General features: G+C 36.0%; 1 protein-coding gene across 2 annotated transcripts in view; it reads right to left on the reverse strand.

The window, feature by feature from the left end:
• LOC105213679 (probable serine/threonine-protein kinase DDB_G0267686) overlaps window positions 1-27,595 on the reverse strand; it is a 51,570-nt gene that overhangs the window by 18,529 nt on the left and 5,446 nt on the right. For both annotated transcript variants that reach the window (XM_011186687.3, XM_011186678.3), the window contains exon 3: window positions 4,799-4,867. The gene's annotated coding sequence lies outside the window, so the exon portion shown is untranslated. The remainder of the gene's footprint in view (window positions 1-4,798; window positions 4,868-27,595) is intronic.

Genomic DNA, 27,595 nt, shown 5'->3' on the forward strand with positions numbered 1-27,595 from the left:
CATTTTGCGTGTTGCTTGTGAATATTATATAATTATTTATTAAATTTGACTATAAGGTGTTTTTTTTTAACTAATTGGATAAGGGATGCTTGACTCAGCTTGATTGTTGAAGATTTGTACTCAAATGTAAAAAAAAATATGCACCTTCATTTCAGAATATGAAAATAGAAGCAAAGTAATTTAAAATGTTTCTATATAAAATAAAATAAAAAAATAAAATAAAAAAATATTTTTCCTTTCTTAATTTTTTATTTTAAAAATGTTTTTACTGTTTTTTACTTATTTTTTGCATAAAATACATTTTTATATTTTTTAAATTTAATTTAATTTTTTTTATTTTTAGAAACAAATATTTTTATTTTTACTAATTATATTTTTTTAATATTTCATTATGTTTTCAGCATATCAGCTCCATATTTTCCACATAAATCTCTTTCAAAAAGTGGGAAATAAATAAACGCTGTGCTCTCTTTGAGCCACTGAAATGTCAGCTGCAATATTTATTTGACCTCAAATATACTATTTATCGAGTAAACACAGCTGAAGTTGTCGAAGGAGAAAATTAAATGCCAAGAAATATTACCAATAAATAACACGAAAAGCAGAGATTAATTATGAATTCATTACTTGCACTTAAGCAAAAGTTCAAGCAATGCGCACAAACACCGCTACAAACAATACATACAACAACTATACATACACAAATATAGCTACGCTTGAATGTTCATATATATACATATGTATTTATGCCTGTGTGCAGCTAAAGGTAAAGTGGCAACAGCAACAGCAACAAAAAAATCCCAATCAATAACCATAAATGAAAACAACTGCCGAAGAATTACTGCGGAAGCTGTGGCAGCTTTGTGCGCTCGGAGCAGCGACAGTAAAAGTGGCCAAGAATAAAGGTGGCCATAATTCAGGCAGTTATAAAAGAAGCCATAAAATTCGAAGTATCGAACATGTAGCTCCGTATATATATATATGTATACACAGGTATGTAGCTTGGTTGGTTAGCCAAATCCAATTTATGCATACCAACAACAGCAACAATACACACATGAGACTCGTGTTGGCGATATTTTTTTGATTGATTGTAGCGGGCTTAGAGCATCCCAATCGAACGCGCCCCGAACACATGCTGTGCGAAATGAGCAAACCATATACATACATATGAGTAAGAAATTTACGGGTGTGCTTACATATTTACATATATGTATGTACCGTTGGAGGCACTGGGAGCCGCAGCGTTTACAAGTTGTTAACAATTCGTTTTGCGCTCGATAGTAATGTTTCGTAGAATTAATTAGAAATTTTTCACCAACATTAAGTAGGCAATAACACAAGGGCGCTGGCATTCGTACATCTCTATATACATACATACATATGTACATAGGTGGAGTCTGTGTGTGTGTGTGTGTGCTCTTGTACTCGCACTCATGTGATGCGCCATAATCATTATGGTAGTTAGGCAATTAATTACTTATTTACAGCAGCGATATTTTGTTGGGCAGCATGAGTTGCTGAAAAGCTCATAAATGTGCATACATACATACAGATGTACTACATGTGAATATGTGTTAGCCGCACTTGTCGATTGCGCTCTGTAAGCTGCCACAATTTGCTTTTAACTTTTTGTGTTTGCTTTAAGGAATATATACAATTTATTTTTAACCACTTTTAACGCTGAAATAGAATGATTAAATTTTTTTTGTGTGAGGATTTTAAGCATTCATACATCAGCACCAGTGCTAATAATGTATTTTAATTTCTCAACTCCAGTTAGCTTGCAATTATTTCCAGCTTCCAAGCAACATGCTAATCATTCTATCTATAATAGCAACTTTCAGCGAAGCTTCCTAGAATTTAATAATTTTCCAACTTTCTCCACATTAACCGTTACGTGGCTCAATCAGGCGCAGCTGGAGCGCGGCCATAACCGCAGCTGGCGTATTATTTTCAATTAAACTTTTGTGCTCCACATAGCTTAGGCATTTAGTTATTAGACGGTTAGCCACATTATGGCCAACAGCCATAGCCTGGCTCATTATCGGCGCGTACGTACATACATATTTCGCTGTAGGTATGTCAGCGCCGTGTGGCATGCTGGCTCTGTCTGACCGCGCTGTTCGTTCCACCATGTTCGGTGGCTGCAAATGTCTACAGTTGTTGTTAGGTATATGTATGCAGGCATGCCAAATTGGATTTTGGTAACTTCATTTGCTGATCAGCTGCGACCACTGACGCATTAGCTGCAATTCTTAAACCGCATCTTCTCGCTTTGAGCCGCTGTTTCGGCACGCTGCAGGGCGCACGCTCAGCAGCGACTCTTCAACTAATTGCGGGTTTTTTCTTTTTCAAATCAAACACAATGTGTTGGTCAGCAGTGCAGCGGGTATACTGGCACTTTTGTATTTGAAAACGTATATTCGAAAATGCATGTTCGAGTATTGTTTTCGAAAACTCATTTTCGTGTTGAAAAGCAATAATCATTGCATCTTTGAGTAGTAACTGGAGATTTCATTTATTCTACTCTAAACTCTAAACAATAATATTTACAATTAATTGCAGTCCATTTTCCAACACATTAGCTTCATTCGCAAATTGCTCGCTAATACGACCGCGTTCGATTGCGCTGAAAATCACGCGTGTAATCAAATCAACGCAAAATTTGCGCTTTGCTTTAATTGAGCATATTAATGAATCAAAGCGCTGTTTTCACACAACAAATACAACAAATTGTTAATTTATTTATGGCAAACATAATGCCGCGCACTTCATTTGTTAAATATTTATTTATTTTCATTTCGATTAATTTTTTCCGAAACGAAAATTTATTTATAAATTGTTTTTGCTGTGCTACACACGCGATATGTTCGCATAAATAAGAGAGAATTTCGTAATGTAAATATTATGCAAATGCAGCCAACTTAAATGCCCGCCTCACCTTAACCTAATGGGGTCACGTGTTGCGATTGTTGCTTTTTCATTATTATTAAGCGCATATATCTACATACATATATGTATAGAGAAGTGGGTGTGTTTGTGATTTCGCAGAAAATTTGCTAAATTAATTTTTTTTTATTGTTTCACATAATTAATTTGCATTTTATTGCTGCAACATTTATTTGCCACTTGTGATTGCACTAACTGTATGCGCGTTTCACTGATTATTTCACCGTTATTTATTTTAGCAGTAATCAAGTGTCGTGTTTGTACATCAATGCAAATATTTAAATTTATATTTGCCTACATATGTATTTTAAATAAGTATATATGGAAATAAAATGCATTTTAATTTATTTGTTTTTTGTAATTGCACTTTTTTTTGCCATTCGCCATTCATTAAAACAAACATTTATTTATACATACATGCAATGCATTTTGTTATAAAGCCAATATTTGCGATTTTTCTATTAATAATTCACTAATGCTTTCATCGGTTTTTTTTCGGCATAATTTTGGCATTTAAATAAATATTTATTGAGCATGTGTCAGCGTTTGATGCATTAGCTGCTGTATTAATGAATATTCATTTAATGCACTGCTTAGTTTTAATTAGATTTTAATATGCTATTTGTGGCATGAAAACCGTTATTTATTTAATTTTTTATTTTGCATAAATAATCCACAGCTGGCTTTTTTAATATGTTTGTAGTTAGGTTAATAGCAAGTTTTAGTGGTATTCAAAGCAAAGCAGTGATTTGCTAATTGCTATTAATTTTAAGTGATTTCAACAACTCGTATGCCATATTTATTTACTGAAGCGTTAAAATGCGCAGCTTAGAAAAAAAAATAGTAAAATCTATTTTGAATTTTTCTGTGAGAATTTTGTTCAGGCGTGTGCCCCGCAGCGTTGCGAAATTTGTTCTGGTGCACCAAGCACCATAGCTAATGCGAGTTTCTTCGGTTTTTCAAAATTCCAACTAGCCAATTTAACGCTGTGTCGTCGCAGTAGGCTGCAAGTGACACCTTCTATATCTTGAGTTCTCTACCAGTTTAAGGTTTTAGAGTATTTTAGAATCGACGAGTATGTGCGAAAATGTGGTGAATTAGCTACCACAGCGTGGTAAATTGGTTACCAACTAGCGAGACAAACCATTAAATTGACGAGAGCATACAAAATCAAGGTTGAAATTTTGTAAAAAAAGAAATTTTATTATCTAAAAATTTTTAACTTTTTTATAAAATAATATTTTTTCTGTGAATACAATATACACAAGGATTCTTTTTTGCGACTTGACCTTGCTCTCCTCGTGTCACGAAGCAGTAGTTCTTACCTGACACAAACAGCATACTAAATGCTGCTATTTTACGGGTTTTAGGAAACAAGTGCCAAAAGAACGCACCACTCGCATAAGATATTAAATAATGCTTTTTCACATTTCTGGATCGCCAAAAAATATATATTATTTTACCGAAAAAAAAAAAAAAAAAAATATTAAATTTCTTCCCCAATGTACTTGAAATGTCAGTGTATAAAAACAACTTGCCTTCTAATTCTTCGAATAACTAGCAAGCAATTCATCACATAAATTTTCCAGCTGCCACATCACTAACAAGTGCAACACACAACAACAGTAAATTTAGGTCTAACAAAGCGACCCTACTCTATTTACACTAGTCCACAGACTCTCGAGTGAAAATCCGATAATGACTTTATACTAATGTTAGAGATTACAATTGTAGCCTATTAAAGTGTTAACAAATTTATATTACTTTATATGTATGTATGTACATATGCACAATCTAATCTATCTATGTTAAAGATATACAAATACACACAAACATATTTACTTACCACACACTGTGCGCCAACAAATGAATCCAATAGGTTTTTGTTATTTGTTGTTGTTGTTGTAGTGGTTAACTGCAAGAAAGTGGAAGAGAACAAAGAGAAAAGAATAAGAAAATGAATTAACATTGTGAACTGATACTTGAAATGCACAAAAGATACCGAAATCCTTAGCTGTCAAATATCAATCATTATTATCCTTATGAGATTTGAACAATCATTATGTGAAGCGCGCAGATATGCGAGTCAAAGCAGCACAACAACAACACTACTACACATGCGTGCATTTTTATGGTTACTCACACGCACATACGCACGAGCACACACAACAACAAACATGCGTGCTAAAGCAGATAATATAATAGAACAACAACGTCATAAAACATGCGACTTCTAAATGTTCTTATGATTATTTTTATATGCATGTAAGTGTATATAAAAATTCTGTAGGGATAAACAACTCCTTGTCAGCGATCAGGTTACCAGCCAGCGTGTGCGTGTGTGTGTGTGTGCCGATTTTATTATTGCTGCTCAAATTCATAATGTGCTTGGCCTTTGTGGGCATAAACCATTATAAGTTGGTACTTTCAACACATTCCGTAGATTCTTTTATTCTCATATGCGTCTTCTCAAGTGTTTTTGCTGTACGAGTACTGTTTGGCGCATAGCGCGACCGCAGGGTTATCACAACACATGCCTCATGCATAATAGGTATGACCGTTGAGGGCGTATATCTATGCAGATGGATTTTTTCACATATCATATTTCGGGTAATAGAGATAGTAAGCGTATAGAGGCGCGGTTGCTTGTTTAACGGTGAATTTTGCTACAAATTTAGAAATTAGGATCTTAATACATATATTTTCCATTATTGTTTGTATGTGGAAGGATTCCAGTGTTGGAATACTCGAAGAAATGAACTCTTAAAATAATATTGGCATTGTAGACTCTAGAAGCGAAAACCTTTGATAATTGATCATACTCTATTTCCTCTATGCTCACCTGAAACACCTCCAAAATATTATTTATTTACTTATTAGTTCTGAAGTTTAGCATCTAACAAAAAATTGAAAAATTGAACTAGTTACTTTCGGACCATATCTGTAATTAGTTACCAACTAAATATAAAAAATTATAACTTCTTCTTACAAAGCCATACGCGCATTAGAGGCAATAAGTTTCACGAAAAGAAAGGAAACGCAAATTATTCATGGCTGTAAATTCGTCTGAAGTTCGGCAATAAATGCTTTATATTTACCTTCTTCTTCTTCTTATGTAAAGCCGTCGTTTATGCCACATATTCTCCGCTATTTACACAGTTAGTTTATACACATTGCTTTATTTCCGATTTTAATATTCGTAATAAATATGCACACACACAAACACACATGCAAGCCGACGCATTTATAGCTCGAGTTTGCTCCGCAAACGAAGAATTATCCTAATATGGCACTTGGCATCTCTTCAAGTGTTATTCTTTCAGCTTTTTTTGTGGCTTATTTATTTTCCGTTTTAATAAAAAAGACTTTGTTATGCACCGCTTTCGGTTTTATGCTTTACTCTATGCCCGCCGGTTTATTTGCCTTTACAACAAGTGTTTTGTGTCCGAGCAAAACCGACAAGTAAATATCAATAAAACTGCATGGCTGTGGCTATAAGCGAACAAGTGTATGTTACTCATTCTTCCTTTTCTCCACCTATTATTGTTGTTGTTGGTCTTGCTTATTTATTTGTTCCTTGACTTTGAATATAATGCTTTTTATGTGTTTTTTTGTTGGGTTTTGTTTGCGTCAAGGTTTGTGTTAATGTTTGTATGCTAAAACATTAAATACACAACAAAATACAATAATAATAAATTTCGTTGTTTGACAGGACTTTGTTGGCGGCAAGAAGTGATAAAAAAGAATTTACATACATTTACTGCTGTAAGCACGTGCATACGCTGCTATGTGTGTTATATATGTATGTATGCGTATTCTAATATAAAAAAGTGCTATATAATATTAAGCAACTTAAATCAAAATTTAGCCGTAATAGACCATAATTTTTAATACCTTTCTCATTTATAGTTTAGTTTGGGTTCTAAGAAGGACGCTATACACACTCACTCAAACAGCGGTCTTCACGCATCACAAGGGTTTTTGGTGCATCATTAAGGTTTCTTGTGTTCATTTGTTGAAATTGTTGAAATTGAGCGCTTAAAATGAGTTTAAAGGTTGACATCAAGTTGAAAGTTGGGTATGAACAACTGTTTTTATTGTGGTTATATCAGTTAAATCTTGATATTTTTAAAGATTTATAACATCAGATAATAATGTATGTGTTTCATGATTGAGAGTCGAGTTTTTTTGTTTCAAGAAAATGTTGTCCTGGGAAAGAGACAGGTGCAGCTGTTTTTATTGCTCTCACTCAACTGGAAATTAAATTTTCGTTAATTCTTTCTTGATAAAAAGATAGATCTGGAGCAAAACAGTTGTCAACAGTTGGCAGTTGGAGTGAGAGGAGGGAACAAAAATAGGTGGAGGTGGAACTATAAACAATGGAAAAACCAAAATGTAAACGCACGAGGAATGACAACAAATTGAGAAAAGAGAGATAAAAATGTAAAATGAGATAAACTCAATGAAGATAATAAATATATTATTTTCGAAACAGGTGAAATCGTAATTACATTATTTTTATTGCATCTTCTAGAATATTATGTTCCAAAATTGAGTTCTTAACATTTTCACGGTTATTTAATATATTCAGAGTACATTAAAAATCTTCTGAGAGCATATTAAATCTTCACTCGCAGTGAAATAATATTTACACGCTTGAAATGCTAATCTGGACGCTGGAGTCTACTTGCTACGAATTGATTTTGAAAGCAGTGCAGCCGCAACCACTACACCATTATACACTCATCATTGCCTGCACTCACTCGCTTTCGCTCTCCTTCTCGTTATCTACGCGTCATCAATTATTCTGATAATATTATGCATAATTTTCATAAAATATAGGAATCAACTGTAGTGTTCTCACAAAGCGCAAAGAGAATTACAGAAGAATTAATAAAAAAATACCGTTGGGAAATGCGGCGATTGACTAAAAGCGAAAGGGGAGAGCAGCGCCAGCAGGAAGTCCTGCCAACACTTTGCACACTGAGAGGAGCACACAGAGAGCATTACAAAAGCAAAGTATTACTTACATCAAAGCATAGCAAATTGTGATGGGAGTTAGAAATTCGTGTAAAAAGTAAGAAGATTTGCCTATGAGTTACAGCTACAGCAAGCATTGCGAACAACTTAGCAGAGGGTGGGTGCGTGTCTGTTTGCCACTGCCACTGCTGCTGTTGAAGAGCTTTTCAATGCGAATTTACATAATTTAAATCAATGTATGCATGGAAATGTAATGCGCTCGGAGGCACTGGAATGATATTCCTCTGAAATTCATGTGAAATCAGGTGAAAATAAGATATTAAGTAGCTTCGATACGACAGCGCGACGCGCCACGGAGCTTATCCATGCTTATATAGGGATGTATGTGTGTGTGATTGTGTTTTGGCATATAAAATTGTGCGCAAGCAAATTGGCAAGCGTTGCAAAGCAATTTGATAGCTAAAATTACTACCTAAAAGCGTAGGTGAAAGCAAATTTGCGTGTGTATATTTATAAACTCGGCTGTCTGTGACAACAGCATGTGCATGCGCCTGTTTATATGCTAAGACATTTTGAAGGGGATGAAGTACATAAACTCATCATGCTACCTTAATAGAAATTGAAAAATTTTCAACTAAGCACACAAAAAACAAAAAAGTAAAAGTGGATTTAAAAGCAATTTCCATGAGCGAAATAACATAAAATTTATTTTTCAGAAATTTATTTGCAGGAAATGATAAAAATATCTGCGCACTGCTCTCTCACTGTAATAAATTGTCAGTCAAATGAAGTGGAGTATAAACAAGCGCATAACTTCATTCCGGGAAAGACAAAGTGAAAGAGCAAAAAAAAATTAAAAAATAACAAAAAAGGTAGTGTAATGCCCTCAGCGTCAGGCTGATAAAACAAATGATGTGAAGAAAGCGAAAGCGAATGAGAAGACGAATGCGAAAGGGAAAGGGAAGAGCAGAGATGTAGACTGAAGTGAAATATCAGCAGCGAGCATTCAATAACTGCGTTGACAGATCGATCAGCATGTCGCTGAGTGACGACGACTGTCGACACAATAAATATAGCTATTGGAGCCAGCGAAAAAAAGGACACCCACGGCGCTTAGTGGCATGATCCTGGGAAACGCATACACAGACACAGCACCACAGCACCAACATTTATAGGTCGGGGCAGCACATTTTTTGTCACCATGTGCGCCCATTTTTCATTGGAGAGCGATTTTTATTTTTATCGCCGCTGTCATTTGAGCTGGAGAAAATACGCTCGACACAAACAAATAAACGCAGCGCGTAAATAAACAAACGGCGGCAAGTATAGAATGTCTAGCATTTAACAGCTGCATTGTTTTGAGATTTTTTTCTAAATTTGTTTTTTTATTATTTTATTCCACTTTTTTGTCTCTGTGCACTTGCATAGATAAATATTTGAAGTTAAACATTGGGCGTTGACAGTACACATCAATCATATACAGTTTTCCTTCTAAGCCTGTGTGTGCGTGTGCTTTTCCAAATCTGACAGCGCTGTCGGCATACATACAAGTGTACAATGGTACAATGGCTTATGCATATTTGCGTAAAACTGACAACAGGTTTAAAAAACTTGGCGGGCATCTGCCGACAATTGTCGTAAAATCGCCCCAGGCATCTTGAACGTTAATAACACAAATACACGCAAAACCATTTACATGCGCACGCATAAGCTGCCCTGTAGGGCAATTCGTTATTAGCGCGATAGAGCGCTAGGGGATATGCCCGAGCGCTTGGGATACAATAAATGAGCTATAATTGAATTCCGCACGCATTTCGGATTCACAAGGGTTTAGTATCTGAGTTAGGTTTGGTAGAATGTCACCCCGAAAGATATATGTCTACACAAATAAGACTAGAAAAAAAAACATTGCTAGCCTAGCCTTTAAATACTTAATTACATTCATGATGGTTTAGATTTGGTTAAGCACTTAATTATCCTGTCAACAGTTTTTTACTAGAAAAACATCAATAAATGCATTAAATTTCTTGTTGAATTATTTTTTCTTTCATTTATTTAAGTGCTCTTTAATACAATACTTCGCGTTCGGAGAATACCTGCTCGAAAAAGCTTCTAAAGCTTATTAAGCTCAGTGGGATAAAAGCTTTCAGAGAGCTTTTTCCATATTCATATATTATTGTATATAGGGAGTGAAAATGAAATTGATTTGAGACATAAAAGCTCAGTAAAAATGAAAAAGAAGGAAGCATAATGGATTGGAAACCTGTGTTTATTTTGAGAATGGGTTAATCTGAAAAATGTTCCAATGCCTACAAGAAAAAATACCACGTCAAAAGTTCTCAAATTAAGCTTTCGAAACTTTGAGAGCAATCTAGCAGTGCTTTAATAATTAAAAAAATATATTTCTTTCTCGTATGGGATGATCTGACCCGTTTTTAACTAGTGGCAACCGCATTTCTATATAAAATAACCCCACCTTACAGTGATAAACATTTCCTAGAGAGCTACTCCCTCGGGCATTATAAGCACTCTCCTTCCTGACCGACACAGACACATTCATCCTCATGAGCATACACACACATACACATCCATACGCGCTCATCACGCTGGTAATAAAGATAAATTCCTGTTGGGCTGGTCGACAGACCGACAGACAATACGCACAATAAATATATCCCAAGGCGGGGTGTTCGAGTGTAGTGAAGATGTTTGAAATGGGTATACCCCCAACACCCACTTGGCGTCCCACTGCACTTGGCTTTTTTCACAATGCTCTAATGCGTCTAATGTGCGCTTCAACACTCACACTAACAATAAAAACGACGACAACAACAAACAATACAGATTCAGTTAATGTTGCTATTTTGGGGCGGGGCAAATTCCCAAGGGTATTTGGGGAATTCTCCAAGCAATTTACTTTACTTTACTTTATGCGCAGCGTTATTGACAATACGCCAACGGCAACAGCAACAATAGTAGCAACAACAACAGCAACACAGCATTAAAGCGGCATCATCTATTCTAATAGTAGTTCCGCTAGCGGTGTGTTGCCAGTGTCTCTGCTCGGTTGTCAACGAGCTCGCTTTAAATAGTCCAGCATTCGGTGTGTCACTCACGATTTCAGCTTCATTGCGTTCACTTGGACTGCGTGTGTGTGTCCGTTTGTCTCTTGATTATTAGTTGGCTATACAGCGGTGGGCAGAGGGCGTGTCTTATGGCCACCGAAAGTATGTATAGCGGAGGTACTACAATAAGTTTTTGTGGCTCGTAAGCATTTGATTTTCGTAGGAAATTGGAAATTTTAACTTTAGTCGTAACAATTTTACAGCCATTAACGTCGTAAATTTCATTGGCAGCGATTAAAGGACCGGTGCGTAGTTAAAGTAGGCGCACACTTACCCGGTTATCAGTGCAGACATATTTACGGGCATAAAATATACTAAATTGCTTAATGGCTGGGAAATTTCCACTAACCAATAGTGACCGGTCGAAAATTGCTTTTGGTCGTTAAATATTGAAAGTTTTCTGATTTCTTCGGTAATGAAAAAAAAAAAATTCAGATTTTTTTACTTTTTTTTTTTTGAACTATTGCGCATAAGACACCCTAATTTTAGAACTTTAAACTGCCAGTAACCCAAAAGAGTTTGAACTTTTCTATAATATCTAAATTTTATGCATCAATGAACTTAAGTTGAGATCCAGTAAAACGTACAGTTGGTAAAAAAACCTGCTGAAACGCATATGCTACACGTGTGATAAGTTTATAGGTATAGAGCTGTATGCATGTTCTCACAGTAAAAGTATAGAAATACATATGAAGATGCCACAAAATATATGCATATTGCTGACTTCAAATGTTCAACTCAATTAAACCTAAAATTTAACCTTCAACTGCGCAAAATACAAGCAAAACAAGGTTTCTTCTTCCAGAAACCCATTGGAACACATGTGCAGACACACACGCGCTTATAGATATGTACTACTTTGCAAGGTTGGCTAGTTTTCGAGAGCAACAAATAAGTTGTTAGCGAGCTAATAACCATGCAGCAACAATAAGAAAGCAAAAGATAAAACAATAACAAAACAAAAAACGAACAAACGAAACAAGTTGTTCGGCGCATCATCAACGAAACTGCCAAACACATTAACTTTACGCCCAAAAAATAATTTCAAGCAATTTTCACTAGCCAAAATGCGGCCACATCAATACCTGAGAAACGAATGTGGCAACTATTTCTTTTTTTCAACAACACAACAACTGGTGTAGTATCAACAACAACTGCGTTAGAAACCCAAAAATTTGTATTTTTTGTTATTGTTATTTGAGTTTTTGGTCACCACTCACATGGGTCTAACGGCCGCAGCATTAGTTTTTACTGCCGATAATCACAAGTTGGTTTTTGTTTCTTTTCTGTATGTTGTTTGTGTTGCGTTGTCTTCATCTCTTTCTTAATGTCTTATTGTTATGGCGAGTGTTGTCATTTTACTTGTTTTATATGTATTTTTATACACATATTTTTTATTTAATTTAATTTTTTCTTCACATTTTTACAAACAACAACAACAACATACATATATACTATGTAGCGTTGGGCACTTGCTTTGGCGCAGAATTCAAGCGGTTCTCTGCCATTATGTGGAGGCAACAATTATAACAGCTAACATAATACGAGTGGATAATAGCAATAAAAAAAACAGCAGAAGAGTTGAAAAAGCAACGGCATGCGCTACAGAGCGACTGATAAACATCTAAACACACACATACACATATTTTACGCTCCATGCAGTCACTATAAGAAAAAAAAAACATTCCTTTTGCGTTAGTTTCAAAGGCAACAACAACACAAAAAACAGTAACAATAGCAGCAACAGCGCACAGCTGTGGCAGACAACAAGCGCTCTGAACGTCGGTCGGCCTTACAGGTTCTTTGTTAGCGAGGCACTAAAGAACTTAAAACTAATTAGTCGTCATCAGCTACATCAGCCAAGTACGGGTGCATGTGTTTGTGTGTGTGTGTCTGTGTACAACACAGCGTCGCGCGCAAAAATGGTAACAGCCGCTTGAACAGCATTTACATTAATATAACAATGTTAGCAATAACAATAACAACAATAGTGTGGCAGTATAGCTAATATCTATTGCTGCCACTAGAGTGGAAAGTGTTGAAGAGTATTAGTGTGCACACTGGCGGCACCAGCAACTCCATTTGTGGGGGCTTCAATTGTTTGGCGATAAGATTTCTTTACTTAGATCTAAATTTTCAATCTCATAAATAGTTTTTGGTACCAAAAATGAAATATGAAATTTTTAGTAACAAAAATAAATCAAGCGATTATTCTTTAAGAGACTGAAGTGTCTCTTTGTGTAATTTCTTAATATTTTTATAGCCTACACTTCATTTTCTTCAAAAAAAAAATATCGCTTGCAGGCTCCTAGTATTTTAAATAGTGCATTCAAAATTCACCAACTGCTTCGATACAAATTGTGAAATTGGTAATTGTTGTTGTAACCTAAAATATTATACAGGACATACTTAATAAAACCACTACTTTTTACCGCTTAGTGCATTGCTGATGCAAGTTTCGTTCTTTATTTGGACAGCTGTAGAAAGAGAACCCTCATAATATTCCAAAATCTCTAGTAATCTATTCAAGCAGCTCAACAAAGTTTCTCATGCACTCAAAACTGCTATAAAACCCTAAAAGGTTCGTGATCTCAGTCTATTTTAAAACCTATGTGTTGTTTGAAAAATATTTGAGATCATCTATACCCTACAAACTCAGGAACTACGTGTATCTCAATCTGCAAATACAAAAATTATTAACCCTAATTACTAAATTGCATGCAATTAAAGAAATTTTTAATTCGCGGAGTGCTACCGAGCTCTTTAACTGTCAGCTTAAATCCAGTTTCATTAACCATACAACTAACTGTAATTGAAAGGGGTCTTAAACACTTGAGCGCGCTACTCCAGATCACCGCTTTGCCATAAAAATCAAGGCTTTAAAGCATTTAGTGTAGCGTTGTTGACAGTTGGGTATCAAGGAAGTAGCTTAACACAAGCGGCGCAGCTTAGCTGGCGTACATACATACTGTATGTACCATATATAGATGAGACATACATATATGTATATGTAAAGTACCTAGACACTAGTTGTGGTGCAAGTTAGCGACGCTGAGCTGCTTTGTTTGGGTGCTGCCGGTGGCGGGTTGATTGCAGGGCAACCATTCGCCACGCTACAGCTACTACTCTACCACATCTACTTGGAGGGGGTATAAACGACTGTTTATGGACAGACACATGTATCTATGTGTGTGTGTGTGTGTACTAAGCTAGTTGTTTGCCTGGCTGTCTGTCTGCATTTGGCCCACGGTAGTTAAGTTCAGTATAATACAGACATCTTGTAGATAAAAGCTTTTTCATGTCTTCCTCAATTTTGGTGCGCGTTTTTTGCTGTTTATAACAACAACAACAACAAATACACTCATACACATTCACATACTTTGTTTTTAATTTTGCTCTTTTCGTCTGCACCAAATTGTTGTTGTCTGGTGTACGAGTATTTATGACGGCTATTGTTGTTGTCTTTAATTTTCCGACTTTTTTTTTGTACTCAAGTCAAGCAAGTTGCACACAGTGGCGCTATGCTATAAAATATCAAATTATTGCCGCAAATAAATTTTTGAGCAATTTTATTGTTATTATTCCACAGTTTAGTAGGTGAAAATTAAAAGCATTTGGTAAAAGCCGCTGCGACTTCTTCTCGCTTGTCTGGCTGTGCTCTGGCTGTCGCCAGCAACGCCACGAAGCATTAGCCGTAATTTCTTTTTGAATACCATTAAAAATTAAAATTCCAGACTGATTTAATTACAAGCATGGCACATTAACAAACTGGCAAGTGGCAAGTAGTGAATGGTAAATGGTGAGTGGCAACTGGCAAGTTTCAAGTGTAGCTGTCTGCTGCTGGTTGTGACTCATGCAATGCGACAGTGGCAACATAAATTTGAATATGCTTCGGGAGTGTGCAGTCACATGCAGATATTTCTTTATATATGTGTATGTATGTGTGTATATGTAATTCGAGCATTTATTCAAATGTAACTTCATGCTTCCCTTTCCATATATTTTCGTATAACTTGCAACACTCCCAGTTTTTCGCAGTAGAATAACCAAAAAAAATCAACAATGTGCCACAAAAAGGTAGCCGTAAAAACTTGCGCACACTTTTTTGGCTTTCTCATGCCACAGACAGACAGACAAACACACACACACACAGCCACAAAGCGTAGTACAAATATTTTGGCGCATTGGTGTCGGTGCGGCATGCGCCATTGCAGCAGTGCCCACAGTGTCCGGTGTGCGGTTGCCGCTTGCCACATTTCGCCATGCTGCCAGCGTTCATTAGGCGCGGCAAACTTCACCTGCCAGCGAGTCTAACATTTCTATCACATTGCTTGGCAGTTGCCAGCGGTATGCCGGCAAGCGCCGCCATTACAACAATACCGTTGACTTCGACAACAACAATAACAAGTCAAATTGCAGCACGAGTCTTGCTTGCTTGCTGGCGTTGCATATGCAGCCATGTTTGTGGCATGTGCGGCCTGGTGTCTGTGCACACGGTTAATTGCATTTTTCATTTTAGCCCATTGCTGCTCACCTTTCGGCCGGCAAAATTGATATGCATAGTGGTGTCAATGTTGCAGCATCAGTTAGTGTGGTGGGTTGAGCCTGTTGCAATGCCTTTTGGTGTAGACTGCGGGGTAAAATATGTGTGTCTGTGTTGCTGTTCGTTAAAATACGTTTGTTCCAACTTCACGTGAAGTGCGTTATACGTCTGCTGTGTTGTTTCAGATTGATTTGTTGTCGCTTTCAGTTGCAGTAGTTTCAATTATGCCGTGTTGCAAGTACTGATACTTCGCAGTGTAGAGTTAAAAGTACGTATTTAAGCAACTATTAGTTCATTTTTTGAATGAAAGTATATTATTGAATGGAAGAAATTTAAAATTTTCACTTTGAATATGTATTCAAAATTTTTTGAATTCAACAAATCCCCTAACCTAACTCTTTTATATAAAAAATTTCATTTCTTGATACTAAAGTCAGCAGAATTTGAAACCCAAAAGTAGTCGAAAGAAATAATTAAATTTTTGTGGTGTAGAATTGTCGAATAAAACTTCCAAATAATGAAATTAATTCACATACAGCACCCAATCTTCAGTTTAGATACACAAAACCCAAATACAAAACACTCAAGCTATTTTCATATCAACCCACAATCAATTCACTTCGGGGTGAGTACAAGTAATTTATTGCAATAAATAACGGTAAACATTTTAATTCCAACCATTTCAACATTAAAACATTTGAAAAACAACAAAAACAACAAATAAAAATGACCACATATTCATCAACATAATGCTCCAGCGCCTAAAAGCATACTAAGAAATATACTTATAAAGGACTATAGCTATATTTTTTTTGGGAAATTTTTCAAAAATACAGTAATCACAGCTGCGTGCGGCATGTACGCTCTGCATATATATTTCCATAAACATATGGAAGCATACATACATATTTTACGCTCTGCTGTTTAAAAGTGCGTATAATTCGATACCCAAAGGCAAGGGTTGAGAATGAAAAAAAAAATATCAACAAAAACACAGCGAAACAAAGACGAATGATATGTGTGAATTATTTGTGGATATGTAAATGAAATGGACGTTTTGTTTTAATGCTGGTATTGTCTTACTGACAAATATGCTGCCCGCGTTGTTGTTGTTGCTGCTGTGAGGCTTCAAATTCATTGGAATATATTTTTCACACTTCTCACACCATGCTGTGGCAGGCATAAATATGCGAGTTGGTTTTAATATTTTGGCGCACTCACACCCCTTTTACTGGTTTGAAGCACATACGTATGCATTCGAAAATATATTTGCTCTTGTTGTTGTTGTTGCTTTTGAGGTTTTCGGTTTTGATGTGAGTTGGCAGTTAGTGTTGCTGAAAGCAAGTGTTGACACGCCTGAAACCCAATACCGTCACATGTGAGCAACAAACAATGAGTTGTTGTTGTTGTTGTTATTGTGTTGGTACTTCCCCACAACAAACACACACATACACATTCAAATATATATACAGCGTAAGATAATATGCCATAAGACAATCAAACAAAACTAAAGTTGTTGTTGTTGTTTCTTCAAGGAGTGTGTCAAGGAGCAGCAGGAACTAGCGACACAACGCGAAGCCACACAATGGAAATGCAAAACGAAACGGAAAACAACAAATACAAATAAACAAACATACAGACACACAACAGCGATCTTGCAGCGGTGCCTCCTGTCAGTTTGGTTAGACGCTTGATTGGTGAGTTCGCTACGGTGGATGTGATGGCTATGTACGGTTGGTTGAGTGTTGGACACACCGGTATGGCCCAGTGATCGGGAGGGTTAAACTGGTATTTCCACTTGGGCATCTGCGCATTGAGTCGTTGAGCTTTAAACGCCGCGAACTAGCACGCAACTAACTAAAAACAACAACAACAATAATAACAACTGCAAATGCGAAGAAAACAAGAAACATGCAATTGTAAGCGACCGAAATGAAAGCGAAAGCCTATAAGATTACGCAGGCATAACATAATGCCAACAACAACAACAATACACAACCAGGCAAGCGACGACAAACCCACAAGGATAAGCGATTTAGGGTTATTTTAAATTGAGTTAAATGCGTGTGCGCCATTATGTGGCAAGCACAAAAACAACTACAAACACACACACACACGTATGAGTTTGGTGTCAGCAGTGAAATATTTCATGTCACACACACACGCACTTACATTTTTGTGAAATATTTGTGCCAGAATTCTTAAACAAAAGGTATGCACTCACACACACACAGGCATACATATGTTAATATGTATTTACGAGTGTTTTTGCTTTTTGGCCGCTTTGTGCCGCACCGCGTGTGCGTGTCATATCAAATAGCACTCAGCGCTTAAGCCTGAATTTACATAAACATACAAGCGCATAGCGCATCAATGTAGATATGTGTGTGTGTGCTTGTGTGACGTTTTGTCAACAGTATTTTTATGAAGCAGACGTTTAAATTTATTCGCATTCATACAGTCGTGTCGTGTAGTTAATGTACTAAGTGTCATATGGCCTTATTTGTATCTTCAAGTAAACGAGTGTACTTCTACACTTCACTGACATGCCGTTTCCGCATTTTTTGATTACACACAGCACACACACCAACAAACAAACACACACTCACACATGTATATATGTATATGTAAATGTTATGGTTTTTTAATGAAAGAGGATACGCCTGTCACTTGCGCGTTAAAAATTTAGTGAGGTGTCGCTTGTGATCAGCCTCAAGTAGGTGGGTGGAAATGTATGTGTCACTTTGTGGGGTATATTAAATTACTTTTGCTTACCTCGGAGACTCTCGAGACTGCAACAATGGTATTTGGGCCATATTTTCGTATTAGTTAAAAAGCTATCATTTTGGTGTGCAGGTTTTTAATTTAGGTAAATGTCTCGTATATAATATTAATGAAGTATGCCACGATGCCACGCTCATTTGGTAATTTATAGTGTGTGGTTAGCGTAATGGAGTTGGTTAAATGGCTGACAGTTGGGTTAAGCTGGTTTAAGTAGATGTGATTACTCAAAATTTTTGGAAATAAAAATAATAAAAATAATAATGGTTTGAATAAGGCATGTTCCTTTTTATTTTTTATTTTTTTGTTTTTGAGTATAAAAAATCTCTCTACGTAGGAAAAAATTCATAATTTTATAACTTTTTATACACTCACAACATGTTGCACGGAGTATAATAGTTTCTTTTTTAATTAAACATTTGTAGCAATACTGGTATCCAGAATTTAAATAATTCTTATTAGATAAGTTATATGACTCTGCCAATATAATTAAGTTAAGCGCCTGATTGTAGGCTAAGTTTTTCATGCAATAAAATATTTGGCATGCCAATAGTAAAATGTTGCCTACATTTGGGCTGATATCTAATAACGTTGGCGGTGTAAAACGAGAAACGAAAAATTAAAATAATACTGATGAAGATCATCTCATCATCTTTAAAATCTATCTCCTTCACAGCTTCTCTAGTCATGATTTCTTTCCGAAAGAAATGTAATCAAATTTAATTAAGTGACATTGATCTATAATATACTTCTTATAACTGCCTTATCATTATGCCGTCATACTTATTCTAATTCACAATCTTATTTATGCGATATTACTTTACGATTATGCGGAATCTTTAAAGCGGCTGCCGGCTCTAAGGTATCAAACTGTATTAAAAGGTACACAAAGATTTCTTGTTATAGATTTGCATGCAATTTCCGGTATTAACAACAACTTTTAGGCTAATTTTCCAGCGCTCTGTCGCAAGCCACATACAAAGCTGTGAAGCTTTACGCAGAAGAAAATTATCAATTTTTTTAAATCAAATCAAATTGTGGCAAGTAATATAAGAATGCCAATGCACGTGCCACATTGTCAAGGCTGCCTTTGTAGGTGTAACAAACAATGTAAGCATTGTTGACGAAAAAAATAAAAAAAAAATAAATAAAAAATGTCAAAAATATATAAGAAAGGAAGATAGAAAAAAAGTGAAAATAAATAAATGAAGCATCCACGCTGTGGTAATGAAATATTTACGTGTACGCAAATGTTTACAAACCAAATATCTTTAAGTGTATAACACATAAATAGCTGGCTTGTGTGGCTGGCGTTGAGTGCCAAAAACTTTACTTTAGCAGCCATATTCTTCGCAACGCTTACCATATAAAACGTGAAAGAGAGTGTAAGTGGGTGTGCTTCATTCTCTCTCTGTGTGTGCGTGGAATGCCCCGAAGGTGTTGTGCCGCAAGTACCGATGCGCATTGGAGACGTAAAAGTTTTGTTGTTGCCACTACCACTACTACTCCAGCTGGTTGTTGTTGTTGCTGTTGTAGTGAAGATGAAACTGTTCACTAAATTTACGATTATGTTTATTACAAGCCAGCAGCGAGCAGCAGCAGGACTAGAATACCTTGGAGACGTCACAATGAGCAAGTGGTTGCCGAGTATACGAGCGTAATAAACGGACGCACACACACACACAGAGACGCACAGAGACGAACATTTATTGGTCGTTTGTTTGTGTAGGTGTCTTATAAAAATATTTCCAGCTTGACTTGCGAAGATATTCGTACGAAAAATATGTATTTTAACGCTTCTTTGACAAAAGGTCATGACATTCATGCCGGCCAAGCACAAGCACAACAAAAGCAACAAAATGCGAATAAGATGAAAAGTAAAATATGCGAGTTTCACTGTTTCCCTGTATGTAGGTGTGTGTGTGTGTGACAGTGTAAGATATAAGAAAAACTTTGTCAAGGCAAATACGCCGGTTGTGGCGGTTATAAAAGCGCATAGTGGTAAATCTTGTCTGCTTCTATGCATGTATGAGTGTGTGTGGACAAATTTTTATAGGCTACAAAAATTTTCGTGAATGACACACTGGGGAAACCTAAAGCGAATTAGTATGCTGGCCCGTAGCCATCGGGGGATGTGCAACAAAAATTACATATAAACACATACATAAATACAGTTAAGATGTCTGCGCTTGTACATAAGTAATGCGCGATTTCTGTAATATAAAATGTGGCGTTTATTTGCCTCAAACATTTTTTAGCGCAACTTAAGGGCGGAATTAGGCTTTTGTGTAAACTTTATTTGTCTATCACCTGCAATTTTGTTGCTATTTCAATTTTGTATTCAATATATATATATATATATTTACATAAATATTTGTAAAGCAATCTAAGATGGCGCTGATCTGATCTTTAATAATATTTGTTGCAAGTTTCCTTGGCTACCTACCCTCTCTAGTATTTAGGCCAATTGTTTCGAGTTATGCGTTTTTGTAATTAAACGCAGCCGGTTGCCATCATTTAACTGTGTGGCACGTGCAACGGCTTCATAAAAAAATCATAAAAAATTTCATTAAGTATAAAATTATATTCTTTAGAAAAAGTTTTCCACTCATTCTTTATGTTGTAATAAATAGATGCCACAATTGTGCGCTTGTCAAACGCTGCTGTGGAAGCAGAAAAGAAAAATTAAATGAAGTTTGTTAATAACGGTTTTGTATAGATACATTTTTTATAGAGCACATTATACTGTCAAAACTTCAATTTGTAATGACTGAAGTGGGTTAATGAATTTTATAAATATCCAAAAAAAAAGCTTAAAAATTTTAGAACACCGTTTCAGAAGTTCATAAATTCTTTTGAGAGCATGAAATGTGTTTAAAATGTATCAATATGATGGAAAGAAAGTCAAAAGGCATAGTAACTGTAGAAAGATATCTTATGAAGAACGCAAGAAATGGTTATACCTTTGAAGATTAGATCAAGATCCATGTTAAGCCTTATAGCTTGGTTATATAGATTTCGCCTGAATGTAGACTATGCTGATTTCGAGGAACAAACTATTGCCTACATTTAGGATGACGTCTATTTTATTAACGTTAAGTTTGAAATTATGAAGGAATTGAAAATGCTTATTATAAAGGTACCTACCAAAGACGCTTCTTTTTCATATAACTGTACAACAATTATTAAAAAATATCAAGCGAGAGATCACATCAGATTTATAGCTTGTAATTTAAAATTGTCGAAACTAATTAAATTCGGGAATAAGAGCTACTTTTAATCTGACCATATTGGTTTCGAATTCGTGTATGAAATAAATGAGCTTTCATGTACGATGTCCCCCAAATTGCGACCGATTTGACTGCACGAAAAGGACGCTCTCAGCATAACACAAATTTGATTTATATCCTCACGTTATTTAAAGGAAAATATTTTATAATCCTATTGAGATTTACAAACGTGACTCAGTTGCATGCAATAATAAGCAACATGCCACAAACCAATGAAAATACGAACGTGCCACAAATAATTACATTTTGTTGCGGCACAGCATCCTTGGAGTATTTGGAGTATGTCAAGCATATAACGGTAAGTTATTACTAAAAAGGAAATATACCAAAAAAAATCTCAATAAATACGAATAAGGTGAGTGCGGCTGAAATTTAAAATTCTTCTCAGCGCAAACAAAAACAGCTGAGAAAATACGACAACTTGGACACCTTGAAATTAATTTCCACTGAGCATTAAATACGTTTTTGGCAAAGCCAAAGGTTTTTCCAAGAACTTAACTTAACTTCAGCAAAAGCAACGAGGACCTGAAGCAAACTAGGCGAAAAAGTGTTCACTAAAAATGTAAAGGCCGTAAAGTTGCCGAAGGATGGGTCGCCATAAACCAGCAACTTTGTGCTGTGAAGCAAGTGAGCGCTTAAACGGCACTCGTTGGTGTTGTTGTTGTTGTAGGAAAAACGAAAGCTAAGCTAGGAAGTTACACTCTCCACATACATACATATATAGTACTTGTCAAAAATTTTTACTTTTTGTGTGTTTGTGTTTACATAGTTTGCAACTTTGACGAAAACTTGCCACATGCCACACTAAATTGCACAAAAGCCGAGCAGACAAAGTCAAAAGCATATGCAAATATTAAGAGCAAAATAAATATATTTGTTTGTAGGTGATTAGGCAGTTGAAAAGTGAAAAGGCAACTTTCCACTTCGACGCAAGGCGTAAAGCGTCGCTTTTGCAGGCTTGCTATCTTTGGGAGCGAGAGAGAACTTTTCGGCGCTTTAATGAACGAATGCGCCTCAGCATCTGCCCAAGAAAATGGCAAAAATTGCGTGTTAGTTTACACGCAGCACATATAGAATGGTTGTTTGTCTCAAGATCTGTATGTAAATAGTCTGGCTTGTTTTTGTTGCAACTAAATGACACTTGTGTCAGCGCCGACGGAATACTCGCTCCGCAAAGTTTCGAATTTCAAATGTTTCTCTTTGGCGCATATTTCGAAAACAATTAGATCAAGTTTGTGGCTGGAGCTAATGGCGTTCGCAGTGCTTTGGGGACACACATTTGTGCTGTCAGACGCACACACTTACTTGCCACAAGTGTTTAGTAAGTGTGTGTGTTAGGGGCGTGAAAGTTCTAATAACAACAATGTTGAAGAAATAATTGTACAACAACAAAGTATAAGTTATTATGAGTGAATTTGAATTGCAAATAATATTTGTTTATGCCCATTGAAAGTCATAAAACTGTTGAAGTACTATTGTTGGTGTTCTTTAAGCGTGTGTGAGGTATTTGTGAATAAAATTAAAAGTTTAATTCTGTGGAGAATTTTGAATAACGGTACCCTGATAAAAAAAAATTAAAAATAATAATTTTGATTACCCGTGCTGTCAGATTTTTACTAATTGTTGGAAAAATTTAAAAAAGTATATATATATTTATTGAAAAAAATTCATCAAAAATGTCTTTCCCAATCAAAAAAAATCATTCTTAATTTTTTTTTTGAAATATTTTTGTATTATTCGCTGTAGCGACTGTACTTAACGGTGTCAACTCAGTCTATACACAGGCGTGGGAACTATATAGTTACGTAATTGCATCATAATTTTATTATGACAACAATACGTATCCAATAACGTGATATGCCTATTCAAGCATACATATATCCTTCAACAGTTGCAGTTGCAACATTTTGTAATTTATATATGAATTATATGCCACAACTGGAGTATCTGCTTCATAAAAAATATAAATAACAAAATTTTAATTAGAAATTTGTCTCAATAACTCAGATTTTCACTGCAGGGGACATGCTCCAAATACAACAATGTACAGCAACAAACACACACATGCTGGCATGTAGCACAAGCCTCTAACTACATAAATATGTGAGGCAACTGTGTCAAAGATGTACGAACGAACGTGTTGTACGCGCATTAGATACGAACTCGAACTCAGCTGATAAGTGATGAAGCTGTAGCAGCACACACACACACAAACACACATATACAAGTGATACAATATAGCCAAAGATGCCGCAGCACCGATGCCACTTATATGGATATGATGGATATATGAAACAACATTATAGTTAACAACAGCAACAACAACAAAAGCAGCATGGTCACGGCTATGTATAAGTCTACGGTTTTGACGTGCTACAAAGTGACTGTTGATGCAGCGCGATACGTTGCTGTGGCTTGTGGTAACTACTGACGTTGCAGCAGCAGCAGCAGCAAGTTGCGGCCGGTGTTGCCAGCCACAAGAGCAGCCAAACGAGACGAGATGAGACGAGATGCGATGCGATGAGATGATTTGAAACAAGTATTGATGCAACATTATATGCTTGTTTGCTTGTGTCTGTGGCAGTTGTGTGGTTGTTGTTGTTGTTTGCAAGCAGCAGCGTGAGTTGATGAAAAACACCAATCAGAGCAGGCTAAAGGTAACAACGAACAATGTGCGTATGCTTTAGAGTGTGAGTGTGTGTGTGTGAGGAGCTGTGGAAAATGCTGTGTATATTAAAGAAATTCAGTTTATTGCATAAAGGCAGGCTAGCACGGTGGTGGTCATATAATTGGGAACATGACAAATAATTTTTTGTAGGATTTGTTTTCAGAATGGGAATAGGCTTAGTTAGAACTCATGCAACAAATTAATTTTGAACATTAAGCGCTCGTGGAATCAATGCTATAAACAGCTGCTTTGCAAAAAAAAAAAATATAAATCCCATTAAATTTATGAAAATTTACTTAATGAAAATCCAGTTGGAATTGAAAATATTTTTCCTATAAGATAAAATCCCTAAAAATTTGTTTAAAATCATGGCTGAAACATTTGAAAGTAATATAAACGATTTTTATTTTCTTAACAGTCTTTATCTGTGATGCCCTTACTCTAATATTTTTTTCACAATCCAATGCTTATTCAATCCCCACTTTATCACTACTCCACACCCAACACTGTAGTCCAGACACACATACAATCGCATGCAACAATAGACAGGCACAACCACAAGTGGCAGTCAGACGACCGGCATACAATCAGGCACACGCAATTCCGACTAGTTGGGGCGGCAGCAATCAGTTGAGCCAATTTCCAGATCAATATCTTTTCGGACAAAACAAGTAAACGTGACACACAATACAACTTGCAACAATGCGACGGAAAACATGTAAAAGAAAGAGCAAAAATACAACTTGCAACAATGCGTTGCATAGAAATGCAAACAAAAAATCACTACAAAAAGATAGACAGATGCCGCATGGCATAAATTTACGATGTTGCAATAGCAAATAATGAAAGTAAATGATAAATATAAAGTTATAATTTGAGAATTTTCGATAACAGAAAAATATTATTGGCAAACAGAATTTATATTTGTAAAATCAAAAAATATAAAAAAAAATATATAAAAAACAACAACAAAAGCAGCCCACGTAATTTCAAGCAAATGAAGCCAAAATCACACTGCATAAAATTAACAATCATAAAGAATTATGAAGTCAACGCGTGATATGCGCACACGAGCGGATTTATAGCTGCTGATTTTTCACGGGCATCAGCGGCGTTGTTGTTTTTTTTTTTTTTGCTTTCTAAACACTTCATACCATTTCAATTTCGTTCGCATTACCGCTACTCATAACGAAGAAATGATTAATGATATGGCGGCGGTGGCGGCGGCGGGCGGTGTGCGCTGCCAACGGAAAACACACAACAACAACCAGCATAAGCAGCAAAAAAATGCTGCAGCAAAAAATTCGAAATGAAATGAAAATCCAATTCAACAACTCATTCATGTGTGCACGAACTTCATGCGTTGCATTTGTTACACTTGAGAAGCATAAATACGCGCGCAAGCACACACGCACGCACACTCCGGCGCAGCGATGGGGCGCACGCCCCTGCCTTAGTTGAGCTTGAGAAATCAAGAAATCGAAATTTTTTACACTTGATTAAGGTGAATGTGAAAAATTTGAATTTCGTTGCCCCCGCCGCCTGCTGTTGCTACTCCAGCTACTCACAAAACCTCCAGCATCTCACAACTCCCAGAAGGCGCAGCGCAATCTATTTTGACTTCTTTCGCATTACGCTTTTTCTTTGTGCTTTTGTGCGTTGCTACTTACGAGCGCGCGCAAGTAAATTTGTTTACCATCCACTCCTACAATCATTCATCTCCTCACTCCCCCCTCTCTCGACAGCCGCGCTGCGCTGAGTGTTCACACATTCATCGTTCATTTGACTTTTTGAAGAATTTCCCCGCATTGTTTATTGACTGACTGACTGACTGGCTGGTTGATTGGTTGGCTGGCTGCTTGGCTGCTTACTTGTGATTGCCAGTGATTTTTACTTTTACACTTTGGGAGTGCGTCATTTTTCATGTCATGCATCGTTGAAAAATCCCTTTGTTTCGCTTTTTTGGTAATGCACAGAGAGAATTGATTGCGATTAAACACTGTGATCTATGTATTTGTTTAGCCCATTTTCGGATCGGTACTGACTCTTATTTGCTGTCTCCGCTTGTGTTTGACTATTTACTTATGGACTTTACGCTTTACGCTGATCAAAAATTAAAAACAAAGCAATTTATTTTTGTGTCTGTATGTATGTTTGTTTGTAAATATACTGGAGCTAGACATTATGTAAATACAGCGTGTCCGATAGTTTTGTGAGTTCAATCATATTTCGTATCATTTTTCATGGTTAAGCAGATAATACCAGTGTATTCTCCTTTGGCGCTTTGAAAGATTGCTTTTTAATATGTATGAAGCATTTGAATACTTTATCAACATAAATATAGAATTCTTATAAATACAAACTCAGGTCATCCACACCGACTTAGCAGCGGGACTAAAGTAATTGCGTGGTGAGTAAGTGTCGTGAATATGTGTGAAGGAACTTTTGTTTACGAAATAAGGAACTAATTAGCTCAAAAAAAAAAATAGTGAATTGACTGAATGTAGTATACAATTTTAGATTTGTTTTTGAATTAAAAAATTTTCGAAAATTTTCAAATTTTTTTGGATGGAAATTGAGAAGGAACTTATATCAAAATATTTGTGAGGTTAATAATTGATCTTTTATATAGTTTTTGATTTTTTTTCATAACAGTAGATAGCAGTAGAAGAGATTATAGATAAAATAGAAAAAAAATATTTTTTTTCGAGTATTTTTTAAAATTGTTTGTAAATAACACCCCGAGAGCAATTTAATTTACTTTGAGCTTAATAAAATTTGAAAATATTTGTAGAAAATATTATTTTAGTGGGTTTCTCATTTATATTAATAATTGTTAAAGCATATAAACTTCTCACTAAAGACGCTCAACTGTACATGCAACATGCGAAGCTGCCACGACCCACTCAGAAAACCTTGAAATAGTTCACGCATGTAACTTTCGTTTTTACGCAGCTCCCCTTTTATCAGCTGGTAATTTTCTCATGGAATGCTGTAACTAAAGTAAATTGTAGAAAGATAGCATTAAATTGCTGCTGAAGAAAGCGTATACAGTCATACTTGATGACTAACTAAGAGTATATCAGTATATGTACTTATATAGCGCTTATTTATTCATAGAAAACTAGCAGTACCACCAAAACTAAGTGTGACTCAACAGCAAAGCACGTTCTTCTTGTTGTTGCACCCATCCTCTAAGGCCAATGCAGTGTAATCATCTCATCATATGCTACTCAGCAACCCCGCCCTCACGGGT

This window comes from Zeugodacus cucurbitae, chromosome 4 (genome assembly GCF_028554725.1).
Source record: "Zeugodacus cucurbitae isolate PBARC_wt_2022May chromosome 4, idZeuCucr1.2, whole genome shotgun sequence".
Taxonomy (NCBI): Eukaryota; Metazoa; Arthropoda; class Insecta; order Diptera; family Tephritidae; genus Zeugodacus; species Zeugodacus cucurbitae.